This window comes from Salmo salar, chromosome ssa03 (assembly GCF_905237065.1).
Source record: "Salmo salar chromosome ssa03, Ssal_v3.1, whole genome shotgun sequence".
NCBI lineage: Eukaryota > Metazoa > Chordata > Actinopteri > Salmoniformes > Salmonidae > Salmo > Salmo salar.
Genome location: NC_059444.1, coordinates 99,249,405 through 99,274,485, shown reverse-complemented (window position 1 = coordinate 99,274,485; position 25,081 = coordinate 99,249,405). Strand labels below are relative to the sequence as shown.

The 25,081-nt window shown below is 42.8% G+C and overlaps 1 pseudogene; it reads left to right on the top strand.

Moving 5' to 3' along the window:
- LOC106595263 (glutamate receptor ionotropic, NMDA 2A-like) overlaps positions 1-25,081 on the top strand; it is a 257,219-nt pseudogene that overhangs the window by 216,205 nt on the left and 15,933 nt on the right.

Genomic DNA, 25,081 nt, shown 5'->3' with positions numbered 1-25,081 from the left:
GTGTTGTTCCACCACCTGACAGATTGTGTTATTCCACTACCTGACAGATTGTGTTATTCCACCACCTGACAGATTGTGTTGTTCCACCTGACAGATTGTGTTATTCCACCACCTGACAGATTGTGTTATTCCACCTGACAGATTGTGTTGTTCCACCTGACAGATTGTGTTATTCCACCTGACAGATTGTGTTGTTCCACCACCTGACAGATTGTGTTATTCCACCACCTGACAGATTGTGTTGTTCCACCTGACAGATTGTGTTGTTCCACCTGACAGATTGTGTTATTCCACCACCTGACAGATTGTGTTATTCCACCTGACAGATTGTGTTATTCCACCTGACAGATTGTGTTATTCCACCACCTGATAGATTGTGTTGTTCCACCTGACAGATTGTGTTGTTCCACCACCTGACAGACTGTGTTATTCCACCTGACAGATTGTGTTATTCCACCTGACAGATTGTGTTATTCCACCTGACAGATTGTGTTGTTCCACCTGACAGATTGTGTTATTCCACCTGACAGATTGTGTTGTTCCACCTGACAGATTGTGTTGTTCCACCTGACAGATTGTGTTATTCCACCACCTGACAGATTGTGTTATTCCACTACCAGACAGATTGTGTTGTTCCACCACCTGACAGATTGTGTTATTCCACCACCTGACAGATTGTGTTGTTCCACCTGACAGATTGTGTTATTCCACCACCTGACAGATTGTGTTATTCCACTACCAGACAGATTGTGTTATTCCACTACCTGACAGATTGTGTTATTCCACTACCTGACAGATTGTGTTATTCCACCTGACAGATTGTGTTATTCCACCTGACAGATTGTGTTATTCCACCTGACAGATTGTGTTATTCCACCACCTGACAGATTGTGTTATTCCACCTGACAGATTGTGTTGTTCCAATACCTGACAGATTGTGTTGTTCCACCTGACAGATTGTGTTATTCCACCTGACAGATTGTGTTATTCCACCACCTGACAGATTGTGTTATTCCACCTGACAGATTGTGTTGTTCCACCTGACAGATTGTGTTATTCCACCACCTGACAGATTGTGTTATTCCACCTGACAGATTGTGTTGTTCCACTACCTGACAGATTGTGTTGTTCCACTACCTGACAGATTGTGTTGTTCCACCTGACAGATTGTGTTATTCCAACTGACAGATTGTGTTATTCCACCACCTGACAGATTGTGTTATTCCACCTGACAGATTGTGTTGTTCCACCTGACAGATTGTGTTATTCCACCACCTGACAGATTGTGTTATTCCACCACCTGACAGATTGTGTTGTTCCACCTGACAGATTGTGTTATTCCACCACCTGACAGATTGTGTTATTCCACCTGTCAGATTGTGTTGTTCCACCTGACAGATTGTGTTATTCCACCTGACAGATTGTGTTGTTCCACTACCTGACAGATTGTGTTGTTCCACCTGACAGATTGTGTTATTCCACCTGACAGATTGTGTTATTCCACCACCTGACAGATTGTGTTATTCCACCTGACAGATTGTGTTGTTCCACCTGACAGATTGTGTTGTTCCACCTGACAGATTGTGTTGTTCCACCACCTGACAGATTGTGTTATTCCACTACCTGACAGATTGTGTTGTTCCACCTGACAGATTGTGTTGTTCCACTACCAGACAGATTGTGTTATTCCACTACCTGACAGATTGTGTTGTTCCACCTGACAGATTGTGTTATTCCACTACCTGACAGATTGTGTTATTCCACCTGACAGATTGTGTTGTTCCACCTGACAGATTGTGTTGTATTCTATGAATACATGCTGCATCTGTTGACTTCAATAACACACACAGCACCAATAACAATATGGAGGAAGACAGGACAAGACAGGACTGAGATTTACAGCACCACTAACAGTATAGAGGAAGACAGGACTGATCTATACAGCACCACCAACAGTATAGAGGAAGACAGGACTGATCTATACAGCACCACTAACAGTATGGAGGAAGACAGGACTGATCTATACAGCACCACTAACAGTATGGAGGAAGACAGGACTGATCTATACAGCACCACTAACAGTATGTAGGAAGACAGGACTGATCTATACAGCACCACTAACAGTATAGAGGAAGACATGACTGATCTATACAGCACCACTAAAAGTATAGAGGAAGACAGGACTGATCTATACAGCACCTCTAACAGTATGGAGGAAGACAGGACTGATCTATACAGCACCACTAACAGTATGTAGGAAGACAGGACTGATCTATACAGCACCACTAACAGTATGTAGGAAGACAGGACTGATCTATACAGCACCACTAACAGTATGGAGGAAGACAGGACTGATCTATACAGCACCACTAACAGTATGGAGGAAGACAGGACTGATCTATACAGCACCACTAACAGTATAGAGGAAGACAGGACTGATCTATACAGCACCACTAACAGTATGGAGGAAGACAGGACTGATCTATACAGCACCACTAACAGTATAGAGGAAGACAGGACTGATCTATACAGCACCACTAACAGTATGGAGGAAGACAGGACTGATCTATACAGCACCACTAACAGTATGTAGGAAGACAGGACTGATCTATACAGCACCACTAACAGTATAGAGGAAGACATGACTGATCTATACAGCACCACTAACAGTATAGAGGAAGACAGGACTGATCTATACAGCACCTCTAACAGTATGGAGGAAGACAGGACTGATCTATACAGCACCGCTAACAGTGTGGAGGAAGACAGGACTGATCTATACAGCACCACTAACAGTATGTAGGAAGACAGGACTGATCTATACAGCACCACTAACAGTATAGAGGAAGACTAGACTGATCTATACAGCACCACTAACAGTATAGAGGAAGACAGGACTGATCTATACAGCACCACTAACAGTATGGAGGAAGATAGGACTGATCTATACAGCACCACTAACAATATGGAGGAAGACAGGACTGATCTATACAGCACCGCTAACAGTATGGAGGAAGACAGGACTGATCTATACAGCACCACTAACAGTGTGGAGGAAGACAGGACTGATCTATACAGCACCACTAACAGTATAGAGGAAGACAGGACTGATCTATACAGCACCACTAACAGTGTGGAGGAAGACAGGACTGATCTATACAGCACCACTAACAGTATAGAGGAAGACAGGACAAGACAGGACAGATCTATACAGCACCTCTAACAGTATGGAGGAAGACAGGACTGATCTATACAGCACCACTAACAGTATGGAGGAAGACAGGACTGATCTATACAGCACCACTAACAGTATGGAGGAAGACAGGACTGATCTATACAGCACCACTAACAGTATAGAGGAAGACAGGACTGATCTATACAGCACCACTAACAGTATAGAGGAAGACAGGACTGATCTATACAGCACCACTAACAGTATGGAGGAAGACAGGACTGATCTATACAGCACCACTAACAGTATGGAGGAAGACAGGACTGATCTATACAGCACCACTAACAGTATAGAGGAAGACAGGACTGATCTATACAGCACCACTAACAGTATAGAGGAAGACAGGACTGATCTATACAGCACCACTAACAGTATAGAGGAAGACAGGACTGATCTATACAGCATCACTAACAGTATAGAGGAAGACAGGACTGATCTATACAGCACCACTAACAGTATGGAGGAAGACAGGACTGATCTATACAGCACCACTAACAATATAGAGGAAGACAGGACTGATCTATACAGCATCGCTAACAGTATAGAGGAAGACAGGACTGATCTATACAGCACCACTAACAGTGTGGAGGAAGACAGGACTGATCTATACAGCACCACTAACAATATAGAGGAAGACAGGACTGATCTATACAGCACCACTAACAATATGGAGGAAGACAGGACTGATCTATACAGCACCACTAACAGTATAGAGGAAGACAGGACTGATCTAAACAGCACCACTAACAGTATAGGAGGAAGACAGGACTGATCTATACAGCACCACTAACAGTATGGAGGAAGACAGGACTGATCTATACAGCACCACTAACAGTATAGAGGAAGACAGGACTGATCTATACAGCACCACTAACAGTATGGAGGAAGACAGGACTGATCTATACAGCACCACTAACAGTATAGAGGAAGACAGGACTGATCTATACAGCACCACTAACAGTATGGAGGAAGACAGGACTGATCTATACAGCACCACTAACAGTATGGAGGAAGACAGGACTGATCTATACAGCACCACTAACAGTATAGAGGAAGACAGGACTGATCTATACAGCACCACTAACAGTATGGAGGAAGACAGGACTGATCTATACAGCACCACTAACAGTATGGAGGAAGACAGGACTGATCTATACAGCACCACTAACAGTATGGAGGAAGACAGGACTGATCTATACAGCACCACTAACAGTGTGGAGGAAGACAGGACTGATCTATACAGCACCACTAACAGTATAGAGGAAGACAGGACTGATCTATACAGCACCACTAACAGTATGGAGGAAGACAGGACTGATCTATACAGCACCACTAACAGTATGGAGGAAGACAGGACTGATCTATACAGCACCACTAACAGTATGGAGGAAGACAGGACTGATCTATACAGCACCACTAACAGTATGGGAGGACAGACAGGACTGATCTATACAGCACCACTAACAGTATAGAGGAAGACAGGACTGATCTATACAGCACCACTAACAGTATGGAGGAAGACAGGACTGATCTATACAGCACCACTAACAGTATGGAGGAAGACAGGACTGATCTATACAGCACCACTAACAGTATGGAGGAAGACAGGACTGATCTATACAGCACCACTAACAGTATGGAGGAAGACAGGACTGATCTATACAGCACCACTAACAGTATAGAGGAAGACAGGACTGATCTATACAGCACCACTAACAGTATAGAGGAAGACAGGACTGATCTATACAGCACCACTAACAGTATGGAGGAAGACAGGACTGATCTATACAGCACCACTAACAGTATGGAGGAAGACAGGACTGATCTATACAGCACCACTAACAGTATAGAGGAAGACAGGACTGATCTATACAGCACCACTAACAGTATGGAGGAAGACAGGACTGATCTATACAGCACCACTAACAGTATAGAGGAAGACAGGACTGATCTATACAGCACCACTAACAGTATGGAGGAAGACAGGACTGATCTATACAGCACCACTAACAGTATGGAGGAAGACAGGACTGATCTATACAGCACCACTAACAGTATAGAGGAAGACAGGACTGATCTATACAGCACCACTAACAGTATAGAGGAAGACAGGACTGATCTATACAGCACCACTAACAGTATGGAGGAAGACAGGACTGATCTATACAGCACCACTAACAGTATGGAGGAAGACAGGACTGATCTATACAGCACCACTAACAGTATGGAGGAAGACAGGACTGATCTATACAGCACCACTAACAGTATGGAGGAAGACAGGACTGATCTATACAGCACCACTAACAGTATAGAGGAAGACAGGACTGATCTATACAGCACCACTAACAGTATAGAGGAAGACAGGACTGATCTATACAGCACCACTAACAGTATGGAGGAAGACAGGACTGATCTATACAGCACCACTAACAGTATAGAGGAAGACAGGACTGATCTATACAGCACCACTAACAGTATGGAGGAAGACAGGACTGATCTATACAGCACCACTAACAGTATAGAGGAAGACAGGACTGATCTATACAGCACCACTAACAGTATGGAGGAAGACAGGACTGATCTATACAGCACCACTAACAGTATAGAGGAAGACAGGACTGATCTATACAGCACCACTAACAGTATAGAGGAAGACAGGACTGATCTATACAGCACCACTAACAGTATAGAGGAAGACAGGACTGATCTATACAGCACCACTAACAGTATGGCGGAAGACAGGACTGATCTATACAGCACCACTAACAGTATAGAGGAAGACAGGACTGATCTATACAGCACCACTAACAGTATAGAGGAAGACAGGACTGATCTATACAGCACCACTAACAGTATGGAGGAAGACAGGACTGATCTATACAGCACCACTAACAGTATAGAGGAAGACAGGACTGATCTATACAGCACCACTAACAGTATAGAGGAAGACAGGACTGATCTATACAGCACCACTAACAGTATGTAGGAAGACAGGACTGATCTATACAGCACCACTAACAGTATAGAGGAAGACAGGACTGATCTATACAGCACCACTAACAGTATAGAGGAAGACAGGACTGATCTATACAGCACCACTAACAGTATGGAGGAAGACAGGACTGATCTATACAGCACCACTAACAGTATAGAGGAAGACAGGACTGATCTATACAGCACCGCTAACAGTATGGAGGAAGACAGGACTGATCTATACAGCACCACTAACAGTATAGAGGAAGACAGGACTGATCTATACAGCACCACTAACAGTATAGAGGAAAACAGGACTGATCTATACAGCACCACTAACAGTATAGAGGAAGACAGGACAAGACAGGACTGATCTATACAGCACCACTAACAGTATAGAGGAAGACAGGACTGATCTATACAGCACCACTAACAGTATGGAGGAAGACAGGACTGATCTATACAGCACCTCTAACAGTATGGAGGAAGACAGGACTGATCTATACAGCACCACTAACAGTATAGAGGAAGACAGGACTGATCTATACAGCACCACCAACAGTATGTATGAAGACAGGACTGATCTATACAGCACCACTAACAGTATGGAGGAAGACAGGACTGATCTATACAGCACCACTTACAGTATGGAGGAAGACAGGACTGATCTATACAGCACCACTAACAGTATAGAGGAAGACAGGACTGATCTATACAGCACCACTAACAGTATAGAGGAAGACAGGACTGATCTATACAGCACCACTAACAGTATAGAGTAAAACAGGACTGATCTATACAGCACCACTAAAAGTATGGAGGAAGACAGGACTGATCTATACAGCACCACTAACAGTATAGAGGAAGACAGGACTGATCTATACAGCACCACTAACAATATGGAGGAAGACAGGACTGATCTATACAGCACCACTAACAGTATAGAGGAAGACAGGACTGATCTATACAGCACCACTAACAGTATAGAGGAAGACAGGACTGATCTACACAGCACCACTAACAGTATAGAGGAAGACAGGACTGATCTATACAGCACCACTAACAGTATGGCGGAAGACAGGACTGATCTATACAGCACCACTAACAGTATAGAGGAAGACATGACTGATCTATACAGCACCACTAACAGTATAGAGGAAGACAGGACTGATCTATACAGCACCACTAACAGTATGGAGGAAGACAGGACTGATCTATACAGCACCACTAACAGTATAGAGGAAGACAGGACTGATCTATACAGCACCACTAACAGTATGGAGGAAGACAGGACTGATCTATACAGCACCACTAACAGTATAGAGGAAGACAGGACTGATCTATACAGCACCACTAACAGTATAGAGGAAAACAGGACTGATCTATACAGCACCACTAACAGTATTGAGGAAGACAGGACTGATCTATACAGCACCGCTAACAGTGTGGAGGAAGACAGGACTGATCTATACAGCACCACTAACAGTATGGAGGAAGACAGGACTGATCTATACAGCACCACTAACAGTATAGAGGAAGACAGGACTGATCTATACAGCACCACTAACAGTATAGAGGAAGACAGGACTGATCTATACAGCAGCACTAACAGTATAGAGGAAGACAGGACAAGACAGGACTGATCTATACAGCACCACTAACAGTATGGAGGAAGACAGGACTGATCTATACAGCACCACTAACAGTATAGAGGAAGACAGGACTGATCTATACAGCACCACTAACAGTATAGAAGAAGACAGGACTGATCTATACAGCACCACTAACAGTATGGAGGAAGACAGGACTGATCTATACAGCACCACTAACAGTATAGAGGAAGACAGGACTGATCTATACTGCACCACCAACAGTATAGAGGAAGACAGGACTGATCTATACAGCACCACTAACAGTATGGAGGAAGACAGGACTGATCTATACAGCACCACTAACAGTATAGAGGAAGACAGGACTGATCTATACAGCACCACTAACAGTATGGAGGAAAACAGGACTGATCTATACAGCACCACTAACAGTATAGAGGAAAACAGGACTGATCTATACAGCACCACTAACAGTATGGAGGAAGACAGGACTGATCTAACAGTGTGTGTGTGTGTGTGTGTGTGTGTGTGTGTGTGTGTGTGTGTGTGTGTGTGTGTGTGTGTGTGTGTGTGTGTGTGTGTGTGTGTGTGTGTGTGTGTGTGTGTGTGTGTGTGTGTGTGTGTGTGTGTGTGTGTGTGTGTGTGTGTGTGTGTGTGTGTGTGTGTGTGTATGTGTGTGTGTGTGTGTGTGTGTGTGTGTGTGTGTGTATGTGTGTGTGTGGTGTGTGTGTGTGTGTGTGTGTGTGTGTGTGTGTGTGTGTGTGTGTGTGTGTGTGTGTGTGTGTGTGTGTGTGTGTGTGTGTGTGTGTGTGTGTGTGTGTGTTCATGTCTTTTCTCTCTCTGTGTGTTTCAGAGCCGTTCAGTGCGACGGTTTGGATCATGATGTTTGTGATGCTGTTGCTGGTCACAGCGATGGCTGTGTTCATGTTTGAATACATCAGCCCTCTGGGCTTTAACAGGAACCTGGCACAGGGTAGAGGTAGGTCCACACACACACACACACACACACACACACACACACACACACACACACACACACACACACACACACACTGTTAAGTCCGAACTTACCTCCTCTTTTCTCCCTCCCTCCCTCCTTCCTCTTCCCCTCCCTCCCACCCTCCCTCCCTCCCTCCCTCTTCCCCTCTCCACCTCCCTCCCTCCCTCCCTCCCTCCCACCCACCCTCCCTCCCTCCCTCCCTCCCTCCCTCCAGACCCCCACGGCCCATCGTTCACTATGGGTAAGGCAGTGTGGCTGCTGTGGGGTCTAGTGTTCAACAACTCTGTTCCTGTCCAGAACCCTAAAGGGACCACCAGTAAGTTCATAGTGTCGGTGTGGGCCTTCTTCGCTGTCATCTTCCTGGCCTCCTACACAGCCAACCTGGCTGCCTTCATGATCCAGGAAGAGTTTGTAGACCAGGTCACCGGACTGTCTGACAACAAGGTAATGTTTTACTGTTTATACTCTCAGCATGTGGTCATGTTATTAAGATTGATAGTTATAATAACATTGATTTTTTTTTTTTTGCAGTCCCAAAGAGAATTTTGCTGGAGAGATTAATCACTTTTTTGGTGAGCTTAAGAACTCGTGTTAGCTCCCTAGAGCTGATGCCCACCCCCCACAGGGGGCTTTAGCTCAGAGGGCTAACACTATCTTGAGCTACACCGATTCCCTGGGTTGTCCGTCAATATACATGCCCAGAGTTTAGAGATAGAGATAGAGGCAGGGCCTAGAAATAGGTTTAGTAGATTGTGTTCACCTAGATGTTTACATTTACATTCCAGTCTACGTCTGCATGTTCTATGCTGCCTTCACGTCCTCACGGAACGATCGGAAATGCACATTTCCGAGTCGGAACTACAAGCGGGAAACTAGAGTTACAATCTTGTAACCCCCGGATTCCCCGTCGGAATGTTTTCCGAGAGTCCGAGATTCCTCAGAGCGCGTGAAGCTAGCATAGAGGCTAGGTAATCACAGCATAGTCACCTACTGTACGTCAGCTAAAGTTCGATTGTCCCATAGACTTAAATAGACAGCTCTAGTGTCCCAAAGACTGTTTTTAGGCATTGGGCCCTCTATCTACCTCTATGGACCTACTGTCCCATAAACGTAGATAGACAGCTCTAGTGCCACAAAGCCTTTTTTTTTTTTTTTGCATGGCCCAGAGACATTGAGGACTTTCACCATTTTTTAAAGTAGTCAACTGGGTGGGACTTCCTATGGGTTAAGGAAGTATCATTTACATAATTCCATCCAGGTCATCGGGAAGGATCAGCCAATGAATTACACTCCTTAGTTAACATTCCGTAACTGCAGGTGCCTGTAAATCACCAACCTTGACTCAGGTTCAGTTGATAGTAAATCACCAACATTGACTTGACTCAGGTTCAGTTGATAGTAAATCACCAACATTGACTTGACTCAGGTTCAGTTGATATTAAATCACCAACCTTGACTCAGGTTCAGTTGGCAGGAGTTCAGTTTGTTTACTGACATAAGAAAAATAAGAAATTGACTACTTTTAAAATGGAGACCAAACTCAGTGGTCTTGTGTCGGGCCTTGAGATTTAAAGGTTGGGAGTTCGATCCCCGGCCGAGTCATACCAAAGACCAAAGCCAAGGCTCGAGCAAGGCTACTTGCTTAAATTATGAGAAGGCCCTCAATGACGCTGCCCATGCGGTCACAGAAGCCATTACGATACAGATGTAAAGAAAGGCCTTCTATCCACCTCTATGGACGTACTGTCCCATAGACTTTGATAGACAGCTCTAGTGCCCCAAAGCCTGTTTTAGCCTGGGCCTTCTATCTACCTCTATGGGCGTACTGTCCCATAGACTTTGATTGACGGCTCTAGTGCCCCAAAGCCTGTTTTAGCATGGGCCTTCTATCTACCTCTATGGACGTACTGTCCCATAGACTTTGATAGACAGCTCTAGTGCCCCAAAGCCTGTTTTAGCCTTGGGCCTTCAATCTACCACTAAAGGCGTACTGTCCCATAGACTTTGATAGACGGCTCTAGTGCCCCAAAGCCTGTTTTAGCATGGGCCTTCTATCTACCTCTATGGACGTACTGTCCCATAGACTTGGATAGATAGCTCTAGTGCCTCAATGCCTATTTTCGCCTGGGCCTTCAATCTACCTCTATGGACGTACTGTCCCATAGACTTGGATAGATAGCTCTAGTGCCCCCAAAGCCATTTTCGCCTGGGCCTTCAATCTACCTCTATGGACGTACTGTCCCATAGACTTGGATAGATAGCTCTAGTGCCCCCAATGCCTATTTTCGCCTGGGCCTTCTATCTACCTCTATGGACCTGTTGTCCTCATCCTGTCTCCATTAACATCTAATGTCTTGTTTCTGTTTGTGTCCTTAAATCATCTACAGGTATGTATTTATCACAATTATCAGGCTATTACAGCGGCCTGGAGTTGTTTCCTGATCGAGGGGGGGAGGGGGAAAACTCCCGGGACGTAATAATAATGATTGTTTACGACCGATGAACGCCCACGGCATTGTAACCGTGGGCACGTTGTTGAAGCTCTCGAGGCGTTGTGGACCGTGCTGACCAGTAGAAGTGAAAGGTCCATCTACTGTGCGGCCTGCTCAAGCCCAGGACACACCTACACTACACTGGGATGTAGAGCTGCACTGCAGGGTGGAAATACGGCTGATCCACGGTGCTTAGATCAGAGAGAGAGAGAGAGAGGGAGAGAGGGAGGGAGAGGGACAGAGAGAGAGAGAGGTAGAGAGAGGGAGAGAGAGAGAGAGAGAGAGAGAGAGAGAGAGAGAGAGAGAGAGAGAGAGAGAGAGAAGGTGGGCAGAGAGCAGGGACAAACACACACACACAGGAACACACAAAAGGAATGCAAACACACACACATACACACACTCTGGAACACACACACAGATACACACACAGATACACACACATACACACACACACACAGATACACACACACATAGTGGGCTGAGGAAGTTAAACTCCCCCACAGAACCTTGACATTATAGTTCCAGTGTCTGGTTCTCTAGCAGCGGTATAATCCTATCTACGACACAGCTGATTGGCCAGCGTTACCTACTGTTGATTTGTCAGTGCAACATTTCCTGTGTTTCTCTCTGTTGGACTCAGTGGAGACAAGAAGGTTGATTCACATCTTCCCCATAATAGTTTCTCCATTAGACTAGTCGGTCCATTAAACTAGTAGGTTAGTCGGTCCATTAGACTAGTTGGTCCATTAGACTAGTTGGTCCATTAGACTAGTTGGTCCATTAGACTAGTTGTAGACTAGTTGGTCCATTAGACTAGTTGGTCCATTAGACTAGTTGATCCATTAGACTAGTTGGTCCATTAGACTAGTTGTAGACTAGTTGGTCCATTAGACTAGTTGGTCCATTAGACTAGTTGTAGACTCGTTGGTCCATTAGACTAGTTGGTCCATTAGACTAGTTGGTCCATTAGACTAGTTGGTCCATTGGACTAGTTGGTCCATTAGACTAGTTGGTCCATTAGACTAGTTGGTCCGTTAGACTAGTTGATCCATTAGACTAGTTGATCCGTTAGACTAGTTGGTCCATTAGACTAGTTGGTCCATTAGACTAGTTGATCCGTTAGACTAGTTGGTCCATTAGACTAGTTGGTCCATTAGACTAGTTGATCCATTAGACTAGTTGGTCCATTAGACTAGTTGTAGACTAGTTGGTCCATTAGACTAGTTGGTCCATTAGACTAGTTGTAGACTAGTTAGTCCATTAGACTAGTTGGTCCATTAGACTAGTTGGTCCATTAGACTAGTTGGTCCATTAGACTAGTTGATCCGTTAGACTAGTTGGTCCATTAGACTAGTTGGTCCATTAGACTAGTTGATCCATTCGACTAGTTGGTCCATTAGACTAGTTGTAGACTAGTTGGTCCATTAGACTAGTTGGTCCATTAGACTAGTTGTAGACTAGTTAGTCCATTAGACTAGTTGTAGACTAGTTGGTCCATTAGACTAGTTGGTCCATTAGACTAGTTGGTCCATTAGACTAGTTGGTCCATTAGACTAGTTGATCCATTAGACTAGTCAGTCCATTAGACTAGTTGGTCCATTAGACTAGTCGGTCCATTAGACTAGTTGTAGACTAGTTGGTCCATTAGACTAGTTGGTCCATTAGACTAGTTGGTCCATTAGACTAGTCGGTCCATTAGACTAGTTGGTCCATTAGACTAGTTGGTCCATTAGACTAGTTGTAGACTAGTTGATCTATTAGACTAGTTGGTCCATTAGACTAGTTGGTCCATTAGACTAGTTGTAGACTAGTTGGTCCATTAGACTAGTTGGTCCATTAGACTAGTTGGTCCATTAGACTAGTTGGTCCATTAGACTAGTTGTAGACTAGTTGGTCCATTAGACTAGTTGTAGACTAGTTGGTCCATTAGACTAGTTGGTCCATTAAACTAGTTGGTCCATTAGACTAGTCGGTCCATTAGACTAGTTGGTCCATTAGACTAGTTGTAGACTAGTTGGTCCATTAGACTAGTTGGTCCATTAGACTAGTTGGTCCATTAGACTAGTCGGTCCATTAGACTAGTTGGTCCATTAGACTAGTCGATCTATTAGACTAGTTGGTCCATTAGACTAGTCGGTCCATTAGACTAGTTGGTCCATTAGACTAGTTGGTCCATTAGACTAGTTGGTCCATTAGACTAGTTGTAGACTAGTTGGTCCATTAGACTAGTTGGTCCATTAGACTAGTTGGTCCATTAGACTAGTTGGTCCATTAGACTAGTTGTAGACTAGTTGGTCCATTAGACTAGTCGGTCCATTAGACTAGTCGGTCCATTAGACTAGTTGTAGACTAGTTAGTCCATTAGACTAGTTGGTCCATTAGACTAGTTGGTCCATTAGACTAGTTGTAGACTAGTTGGTCCATTAGACTAGTTGGTCCATTAGACTAGTCGGTTCATTAGACTAGTTGGTCCATTAGACTAGTTGGTCCATTAGACTAGTTGTAGACTAGTTGGTCCATTAGACTAGTTGATCTATTAGACTAGTTGTAGACTAGTTGGTCCATTAGACTAGTCGGTCCATTAGACTAGTCGGTCCATTAGACTAGTTGTAGACTAGTTGGTCCATTAGACTAGTTGGTCCATTAGACTAGTTGGTCCAATAGACTAGTTGGTCCATTAGACTAGTTGGTCCATTAGACTAGTCGTTCCATTAGACTAGTCGGTCCATTAGACTAGTCGGTCCATTAGACTAGTTGGTCCATTAGACTAGTTGGTCCATTAGACTAGTTGGTCCATTAGACTAGTTGTAGACTAGTTGGTCCATTAGACTAGTTGATCTATTAGACTAGTTGGTCCATTAGACTAGTTGGTTCATTAGACTAGTCGGTCCATTAGACTAGTTGGTCCATTAGACTAGTTGGTCCATTAGACTAGTTGGTCCATTAGACTAGTTGTATACTAGTTGGTCTATTAGACTAGTTGATCTATTAGACTAGTTGGTCCATTAGACTAGTTGGTCCATTAGACTAGTTGGTCCATTAGACTAGTTGGTCCATTAGACTAGTTGGTCCATTAGACTAGTAGGTCCATTAGACTAGTTGGTCCATTAGACTAGTTGGTCCATTAGACTAGTTGGTCCATTAGACTAGTAGGTCCATTAGACTAGTTGGTCCATTAGACTAGTCGGTCCATTAGACTAGTTGGTCCATTAGACTAGTTGGTCCATTAGACTAGTAGGTCCATTAGACTAGTTGGTCCATTAGACTAGTTGGTCCATTAGACTAGTTGGTCCATTAGACTAGTAGGTCCATTAGACTAGTTGGTCCATTAGACTAGTTGGTCCATTAGACTATGTTCACAGAAATTCCCAAATGACATTATGATGTAAATAGACAGACACCACTGATTTCCAGGACTTCTCCATGACTTTTAAATACATTTCCATGACCAATAATTGGTGGCATGTCTATGTAGCCTACATGCATAAATGCGGTATTGACACTAGAAGGCTACTGGTCTCTGATCCCATATAGACCTACTATCTCCTGACGTTGTGCCCTTGACCAAGGCACTTAATAACCCCCATAAAGTAGAATAACTGCACTGTTACTGTTACTACTGTATAAAACACTTTGTCAAACAATATTCACGTTTCAGGGAAGGTCTGTGCTCAGCAAGTAAGTTATTTGTAATTACAAATTATTACCAGTAATTACACGGCTAGCCTATGGGGCGGCAGGTAGCCTAGTGGTTAGAGTGGAGGGACGGCAGGTAGCCTAGTGGTTAGAGTGGAGGGACGGCAGGTAGCCTAGTGGTTAGAGGGGGGGGGGCAGGTAGCCTAGTGGTTAGAGTGGAGGGACGGCAGGTAGCCTAGTGGTTAGAGGGGGGGCAGGTAGCCTAGTGGTTAGAGTGGAGGGACGGCAGGTAGCCTAGTGGTTAGAGTGGAGGGACGGCAGGTAGCCTAGTGGTTAGAGTGGAGGGACGGCAGGTAGCCTAGTGGTTAGAGTGGAGGGACGGCAGGTAGCCTAGTGGTTAGAGTGGAGGGACGGCAGGTAGCCTAGTGGTTAGAGGGGGGGGGCAGGTAGCCTAGTGGTTAGAGTGGAGGGACGGCAGGTAGCCTAGTGGTTAGAGTGGAGGGGGGCAGGTAGCCTAGTGGTTAGAGTAGTTGGGCGGCAGGTAGCCTAGTGGTTAGAGTGGAGGGACGGCAGGTAGCCTAGTGGTTAGAGTGGAGGGACGGCAGGTAGCCTAGTGGTTAGAGAGAAGGGACGGCAGGTAGCCTAGTGGTTAGAGTGGAGGGACGGCAGGTAGCCTAGTGGTTAGAGTGGAGGGACGGCAGGTAGCCTAGTGGTTAGAGTGGAGGGACGGCAGGTAGCCTAGTGGTTAGAGTGGAGGGACGGCAGGTTGCCTAGTAGTTAGAGTGGAGGGACGGCAGGTAGCCTAGTGGTTAGAGTGGAGGGACGGCAGGTAGCCTAGTGGTTAGAGTGGAGGGGCGGCAGGTAGCCTAGTGGGTAGAGTGGAGGGGCTGCAGGTAGCCTAGTGGTTAGAGTGGAGGGACGGCAGGTAGCGTAGTGGTTAGAGTGGAGGGGCGGCAGGTAGACTAGTGGTTAGAGTGGAGGGACGGCAGGTAGCCTAGTGGTTAGAGTGGAGGGGCGGCAGGTAGCCTAGTGGTTAGAGTGGAGGGACGGCAGGTAGCCTAGTGGTTAGAGTGGAGGGACGGCAGGTAGCCTAGTGGTTAGAGTGGAGGGACGGCAGGTAGCCTAGTGGTTAGAGTGGAGGGACGGCAGGTAGGCTATTGGTTAGAGTGGAGGGACGGCAGGTAGCCTAGTGGTTAGAGTGGAGGGACGGCAGGTTGCCTAGTAGTTAGAGTGGAGGGACGGCAGGTAGCCTAGTGGTTAGAGTGGAGGGACGGCAGGTAGCCTAGTGGTTAGAGTGGAGGGGCGGCAGGTAGCCTAGTGGGTAGAGTGGAGGGGCTGCAGGTAGCCTAGTGGTTAGAGTGGAGGGACGGCAGGTAGCGTAGTGGTTAGAGTGGAGGGGCGGCAGGTAGACTAGTGGTTAGAGTGGAGGGACGGCAGGTAGCCTAGTGGTTAGAGCATTGGGCCACTATCCCGAAAGATTGCTGGATCGAATCCCCGAGCTGACAAGGTAAAAATCTGTCGTTCTGCCCCTGAGAAAAGCAGTTAACCCACTGGTTCCCCAGGTGGCTGAAGACGTGGATGTCGATTAAGGCAGCCCCCCCCCCCACCCAAATCTCTGGGATTCAGAAGGGTTGGGGTTAAATGCGGAAGACACAGTTCAGTTGAAGGCATTCAGTCGTAACAAACTGACTAGGTATCCCCCCACTTTCCCCTTACTGTTTAATAGAGGGGAATCTCAGCTTTCCATCGATGTCAGATTTATTTCTCAACAGTGCTGGTGGAAAGGCGACAACTAGTAAAGAACGTTAATGCTTACAGCTAAATAGTTACAGTGAGGGAAAATTTTTTTGATCCCCTGATGATTTTGTACGTTTTTCCCACTGACAAAGAAATGATCAGTCTATAATTTTAATTGTAGGTTTATTTGAACAGTGAGAGACAGAATAACAACAACAAAACATCCAGAAAAACGCATGTCAAAAATGTTATAAATTGATTTGCATTTTAATGAGGGAAATAAGTATTTGACCCCCTCTCAATCAGAATGATTTCTGGCTCCCAGGTGTCTTTTATACAGGTAACGATCTGACATTAGGAGCACACTCTTAAAGGGAGTGCTCCTAATCTCAGTTTGTTACCTGTATAAAAGACACCTGTCCACAGAAGCAATCAATCAATCAGATTCCAAACTCTCCACCATGGCCAAGACCAAAGAGCTCTCCAAGGATGTCAGGGACAAGATTGTAGACCTACACAAGACTGGAATGGGCTACAAGACCATCGCCAAGCAGCTTGGATGCGAAGGTGACAACAGTTGGTGCGATTATTCGCAAATGGAAGAAAGACAAAAGAACTGTCAATCTCCCTCGGCCTGGGAGGTCCTGGAGTGGCCTAGCCAGTCTCCAGACCTTAATCCCATAGAAAATCTGTGGAGGGAAATGAAGGTTCAAGTTTCCAAACGTCAGCCTTGAAACCTTAATGACTTGGAGAAGATCTGCAAAGAGGAGTGGGACAAAATCCCTCCTGAGATGTGTGCAAACCTGGTGGCCAACTACAAGAAACGTCTGACCTCTGTGATTGCTAAGAAGGGTTTTGCCACCAAGTACTAAGTCATGTTTTGAAGAGGGGTCAAATACTTATTTCCCTCATTAAAATGCAAATCAATTTATAACATTTTTGACACTGGATATTTTTGTTGTTATTCTGTCTCTCACTGTTCAAATAAACCTACCATTAAAATTATAGACTGATCATTTCTTTATCAGTGGGCAAAATCAGCAGGGGATCAAATATTTTTTCCCCCATCACTGTAACTATCGAGATCAGTGGAGGCTGTTGAGGGGAGGACGGGTTCTTAATAATGACTGGAACGGCCGCCAATGGAACGGTATCAAACCACGTGTTTGATGTATTTAATACCATTCCACTGATTTCCGTTCCAGCCATTACCACGAGCCCGTCCTCCCTATTTAAGGTGCCACCAACCACCTGTGAATGAGATACCTAGCTTTACTACAAGCTAGATTTTTAAATGGGTTAAAATAGTTCAGTCTATAAATTATATTCTAGGCTAACAGATGCTGAAATGTCTCTCTCTCTCCTCGGGCAACGGCCCCACTGGCACACACACAGAGGATGTAAAACACACAGAGATGCTAAAGGGTGAGGCCTAATTCTGATCACACACACACAGAGATGATGTAAAACACACAGAGATGCTAAAGGGTTAGACCTAATTCTGATCACACACACACACACACAGATGATGTAAAACACACAGAGATGCTAAAGGTTGAGGCCTAATTCTGATCACACACACACACAGAGATGATGTAAAACACACAGAGACGCTAAAGGGTGAGGCCTAATTCTGATCACACACACACACAGATGATGTAAAACACACAGAGATGCTAAAGGGTTAGGCCTAATTCTTTCTCGTGCCTGATATGGAGATTTGAAGTGATTGATAATATATATTTGAAAAAGAAAACACAAATAGAAATATTTCCAGAATTTTTTTTCCAGGATTCTCATGACCGTAGGAACCCTCATCGCGTTTTCATTCCGCTTTGATCAAATAAATATATATATATATATATATTTAAACTCTGTTTGTGAATCTGAGTAGGTGGTACGCCATTTTGTTTTATAGAGGAGCCGGTACGCTGTCGTCCCCCCCCCCCCGAAAAATAATATTTAAAAAATTGCTCCGGCCCAAGTCAAGCACTGGCTAGCTGCTACAGGACGTGAGTAAGGAGCTGGCTCTCCGTCACCATGGGAACGACGTGTGATCTGTTCTGATCAGACGTAGTATAATATCAGTATTGATTTCATTCTGTGTTTTACCGTTTTACCGTGTGATGATGTAGATTGATGTTTTACCGTTTTACCGTGTGACGATGTAGATTGATGTTTTACCGTTTTACCGTGTGACGATGTAGATTGATGTTTTACCGTTTTACCGTGTGACGATGTAGATTGATGTTTTACCGTTTTACCGTGTGACGATGTAGATTGATGTTTTACCGTTTTACCGTGTGACGATGTAGATTGATGTTTTACCGTTTTACCGTGTGACGATGTAGATTGATGTTTTACCGTTTTACCGGTGACGATGTAGATTGATGTTTTACCGTTTTACCGTGTGACGATGTAGATTGATGTTTTACCGTTTTACCGTGTGACGATGTAGATTGATGTTTTACCGTTTTACCGTGTGACGATGTAGATTGATGTTTTAACGTTTTACCGTGTGATGATGTAGATTGATGTTTTACCGTTTTACCGTGTGACGATGTAGATTGATGTTTTACCGTTTTACCGTGTGACGATGTAGATTGATGTTTTACCGTTTTACCGTGTGATGATGTAGATTGATGTTTTACCGTTTTACCGTGTGATGATGTAGATTGATGTTTTACCGTTTTACCGTGTGACGATGTAGATTGATGTTTTACCGTTTTACCGTGTGATGATGTAGATTGATGTTTTACCGTTTTACCGTGTGATGATGTAGATTGATGTTTTACCGTTTTACCGTGTGACGATGTAGATTGATGTTTTACCGTTTTACCGTGTGACGATGTAGATTGATGTTTTACCGTTTTACCGTGTGACGATGTAGATTGATGTTTTACCGTTTTACCGTGTGACGATGTAGATTGATGTTTTAACGTTTTACCGTGTGACGATGTAGATTGATGTTTTACCGTGTGACGATGTAGATTGATGTTTTACCGTTTTACCGTGTGATGATGTAGATTGATGTTTTACCGTTTTACCGTGTGACGATGTAGATTGATGTTTTACCGTTTTACCGTGTGATGATGTAGATTGATGTTTTACCGTTTTACCGTGTGACGATGTAGATTGATGTTTTACCGTTTTACCGTGGTGATGATGTAGATTGATGTTTTACCGTTTTACCGTGTGATGATGTAGATTGATGTTTTACCGTTTTACCGTGTGATGATGTAGATTGATGTTTTACCGTTTTACCGTGTGACGATGTAGATTGATGTTTTACCGTTTTACCGTGTGATGATGTAGATTGATGTTTTACCGTTTTACCGTGTGATGATGTAGATTGATGTTTTACCGTTTTACCGTGTGATGATGTAGATTGATGTTTTACCGTTTTACCGTGTGATGATGTAGATTGATGTTTTACCGTTTTACCGTGTGACGATGTAGATTGATGTTTTACCGTTTTACCGTGTGATGATGTAGATTGATGTTTTACCGTTTTACCGTGTGATGATGTAGATTGATGTTTTACCGTTTTACCGTGTGATGATGTAGATTGATGTTTTACCGTTTTACCGTGTGATGATGTAGATTGATGTTTTACCGTTTTACCGTGTGATGATGTAGATTGATGTTTTACCGTTTTACCGTGTGACGATGTAGATTGATGTTTTACCGTTTTACCGTGGATGATGTAGATTGATGTTTTACCGTTTTACCGTGTGACGATGTAGATTGATGTTTTACCGTTTTACCGTGTGATGATGTAGATTGATGTTTTACCGTTTTACCGTGTGATGATGTAGATTGATGTTTTACCGTTTTACCGTGTGACGATGTAGATTGATGTTTTACCGTTTTACCGTGTGATGATGTAGATTGATGTTTTACCGTTTTACCGTGTGATGATGTAGATTGATGTTTTACCGTTTTACCGTGTGATGATGTAGATTGATGTTTTACCGTTTTACCGTGTGATGATGTAGATTGATGTTTTACCGTTTTACCGTGTGACGATGTAGATTGATGTTTTACCGTTTTACCGTGTGACGATGTAGATTGATGTTTTACCGTTTTACCGGTGACGATGTAGATTGATGTTTTACCGTTTTACCGTGTGACGATGTAGATTGATGTTTTACCGTTTTACCGTGTGACGATGTAGATTGATGTTTTACCGTTTTACCGTGTGACGATGTAGATTGATGTTTTAACGTTTTACCGTGTGATGATGTAGATTGATGTTTTACCGTTTTACCGTGTGACGATGTAGATTGATGTTTTACCGTTTTACCGTGTGATGATGTAGATTGATGTTTTACCGTTTTACCGTGTGACGATGTAGATTGATGTTTTACCGTTTTACCGTGTGACGATGTAGATTGATGTTTTACCGTTTATGTTGTTGTTATTGTTGTTGTTTGTTTTCCCTCGTCATTTGACACGGTACGGTTTTGATCTATGCCCGTGGTAGTTAGGTGATGTCATGTAGTATTACTACGCCGTAAGTATACAAGTTATTAGTAACAGAATGTATTATGTTTCCTTTTGTGTACTTTAAAAAATACACTACATTCTGCATAGTCACTTCACCCCTACCTACATGTACACATTACCTCAACTAACCTGTAGCCCCCCTCCACACTGACTCGGTACCGGTACCCCCTGTATATAGCCTCATTACTACCCTGTACCCCCTGTATATAACCTCATTACTACCCTGTACCCCCTGTATATAGCCTCATTACTACCCTGTACCCCCTGTATATAGTCTCATTACTACTCTGTACCCCCTGTATATAGTCTCATTACTACCCTGTACCCCTCCACACTGACTCGGTACCGGCACCCCCTGTGTATAGTCTCATTACTACCCTGTACCCCCTGTATATAGCCTCATTACTACCCTGTACCCCCTGTATATAGTCTCATTACTACCCTGTACCCCCTGTATATAGTCTCATTACTACCCTGTACCCCTCCACACTGACTCGGTACCGGTACCCCCTGTATATTACCTCATTACTACCCTGTACCCCCTGTATATAGCCTCATTACTACCCTGTACCCCCTGTATATAGTCTCATTACTACCCTGTACCCCTCCACACTGACTCGGTACCGGCACCCCCTGTGTATAGTCTCATTACTACCCTGTACCCCTCCACACTGACTCGGTACCGGCACCCCCTGTGTATAGTCTCATTACTACCCTGTACCCCTCCACACTGACTCGGTACCGGTACCCCCTGTAAATAACCTCGTTATTGTTATTCTTATTGTGTTACTTTTTATCATTATTATTTTTTACTTTAGGTCTATTTGGTAAATATATTTTCATAACTCTTCTTGAACTGCGCTGTTAATTAAGGGCTTGTAAAGTAATAATTTTCACGGTAAAAGTCTACACTTGTTGTATTTCGACGCATGTGACAAATAAAGTTTGATTTGATGTATCTTTCAACATCCACAGTGTCAACGATACAATATCTTTTTTTTAAGTGACTATTTTAAAATGTCATAAAATCCTACTAACTTGGACATCCTAAAACAATAGAAAACATGTTTTTACTTATTAATGTTTTGTCTTAAATTTATGGTCTGTATTTATTCATGTAGTATTTACATGATGACAGAAATAAAGACCAATTAAAATATTGGAATGATAAAACAGGTCGATGTGATCGCTATGTGTATATTTGCGGCTCACGTTAGTTTCCAAACTCCCTCTTAGATGGTCTTTTACCCAGACAACAATAACATTTCACTAACAAAGGAACGAAGAAATAAATCTATTGTGTTCAATACAACTGTTGTCTTTATCCTCCCTGTGGGACAATTAGTTATGGAGTAAGATGACAGGAAGAGGAGGAGGAGGACAAGAAGAAGAGAGAGAGAGACGTCTCCCTTCTTTCTTAAATAGCAGTAGAGGAGAGAGATGGACAGGAGGGAGAGAGAGGAGGTATCAGAAAGGAGGGAGATGACAGGAAGGAGAGAGAGAGAGAGGAGGTATCAGAAAGGAGGGAGATGACAGGAAGGAGAGAGAGAGGAGGTATCAGAAAGGAGGGAGATGACAGGAAGGAGAGAGAGAGGAGGTATCAGAAAGGAGGGAGACGACAGGAAGGAGAGAGAGAGAGAGGAGGTATCAGAAAGGAGGGAGACGACAGGAAGGAGAGAGAGAGAGAGAGGAGGTATCAGAAAAACGGGAGATGACAGGAAGGAGAGAGAGAGAGAGGAGGTAGCAGAAAGGAGGGAGACTACAGGAAGGAGAGAGAGAGGAGGTATCAGAAAGGAGGGAGACTACAGGAAGGAGAGAGAGAGGAGGTATCAGAAAGGAGGGAGATGACAGGAAGGAGAGAGAGAGAGAGAGGAGGTATCAGAAAAACGGGAGATGACAGGAAGGAGAGTGGAGCAGTATAAGAAACAGGGGGAGGGACAGAAGAAGAGGGAGGTATATAAGAAAAACGGGAGACGACTGAAGAAGAGAGAGCTCAGCTGTTTTCCTTCTTTCTTATATATATAAAAAGAGAGAAGAAGAAGAGGACAGAGGAAAGAGGACAGAGGAAAGGTGTATAAACCATCGTTTGCAGGTGTTCCCTAAATGGCCCCAGTCCACCCAGGACAGCTCATTGAAAAGGGAGCCATTCGAGTTTAGTCCATGGAGACTAGTAACAGTATATAGTAGCAGTATATAGTACCAGTATATAGTAACAGTATATAGTAACAGTATATAGTAACAGTATATAGTAACAGTATATAGTACCAGTATATAGTAACAGTGAATAGTAACAGTATATAGTAACAGTATATAGTACCAGTATATAGTAACAGTATATAGTAACAGTATATAGTAACAGTATATAGTAGCAGTATATAGTACCAGTATATAGTAACAGTGAATAGTAACAGTATATAGTAACAGTATATAGTACCAGTATATAGTAACAGTATATAGTAACAGTATATAGTAACAGTATATAGTACCAGTATATAGTAACAGTATATAGTAACAGTATATAGTAGCAGTATATAGTACCAGTATATAGTAACAGTGAATAGTAACAGTATATAGTAACAGTATATAGTACCAGTATATAGTAACAGTATATAGTAACAGTATATAGTAACAGTATATAGTACCAGTATATAGTAACAGTATATAGTAACAGTATATAGTACCAGTATATAGTAACAGTATATAGTAACAGTATATAGTAACAGTATATAGTAACAGTATATAGTAACAGTATATAGTAACAGTGAATAGTAACAGTATATAGTAACAGTATATAGTACCAGTATATAGTAACAGTATATAGTAACAGTATATAGTAACAGTATATAGTAGCAGTATATAGTACCAGTATATAGTAACAGTGAATAGTAACAGTATATAGTAACAGTATATAGTACCAGTATATAGTAACAGTATATAGTAACAGTATATAGTAACAGTATATAGTAACAGTATATAGTAGCAGTATATAGTAACAGTATATAGTAACAGTATATAGTAACAGTATATAGTAACAGTATATACTAACAGTGAATAGTAACAGTATATAGTAACAGTATATAGTAACAGTATATAGTAACAGTATATACTAACAGTGAATAGTAACAGTATATAGTAACAGTATATAGTAACAGTATATAGTACCAGTATATAGTAACAGTATATAGTAACAGTATATAGTAACAGTATATAGTAACAGTATATAGTAACAGTATATATTAACAGTGAATAGTAACAGTATATAGTAACAGTATATAGTAACAGTATATAGTAGCAGTATATAGTAGCAGTATATAGTAACAGTATATAGTAACAGTATATAGTAACAGTATATAGTAGCAGTATATAGTAGCAGTATATAGTAGCAGTATATAGTAACAGTATATAGTAGCAGTATATAGTAACAGTATATAGTAACAGTATATAGTAGCAGTATATAGTAACAGAATATAGTAGCAGTATATAGTAACAGTATATAGTAACAGTATATAGTAACAGTATATAGTAACAGTATATAGTACCAGTATATAGTACCAGTATATAGTACCAGTATATAGTAACAGTATATAGTAGCAGTATATAGTAACAGTATATAGTAACAGTATATAGTACCAGTATATAGTAACAGTATATAGTAACAGTATATAGTACCAGTATATAGTAACAGTATATAGTACCAGTATATAGTACCAGTATATAGTACCAGTATATAGTAACAGTATATAGTAACAGCATATAGTAACAGCATATAGTAACAGTATATAGTAACAGTATATAGTAACAGTATATAGTAGCAGTATATAGTAACAGTATATAGTAACAGTATATACTAACAGTGAATAGTAACAGTATATAGTAACAGTATATAGTAACA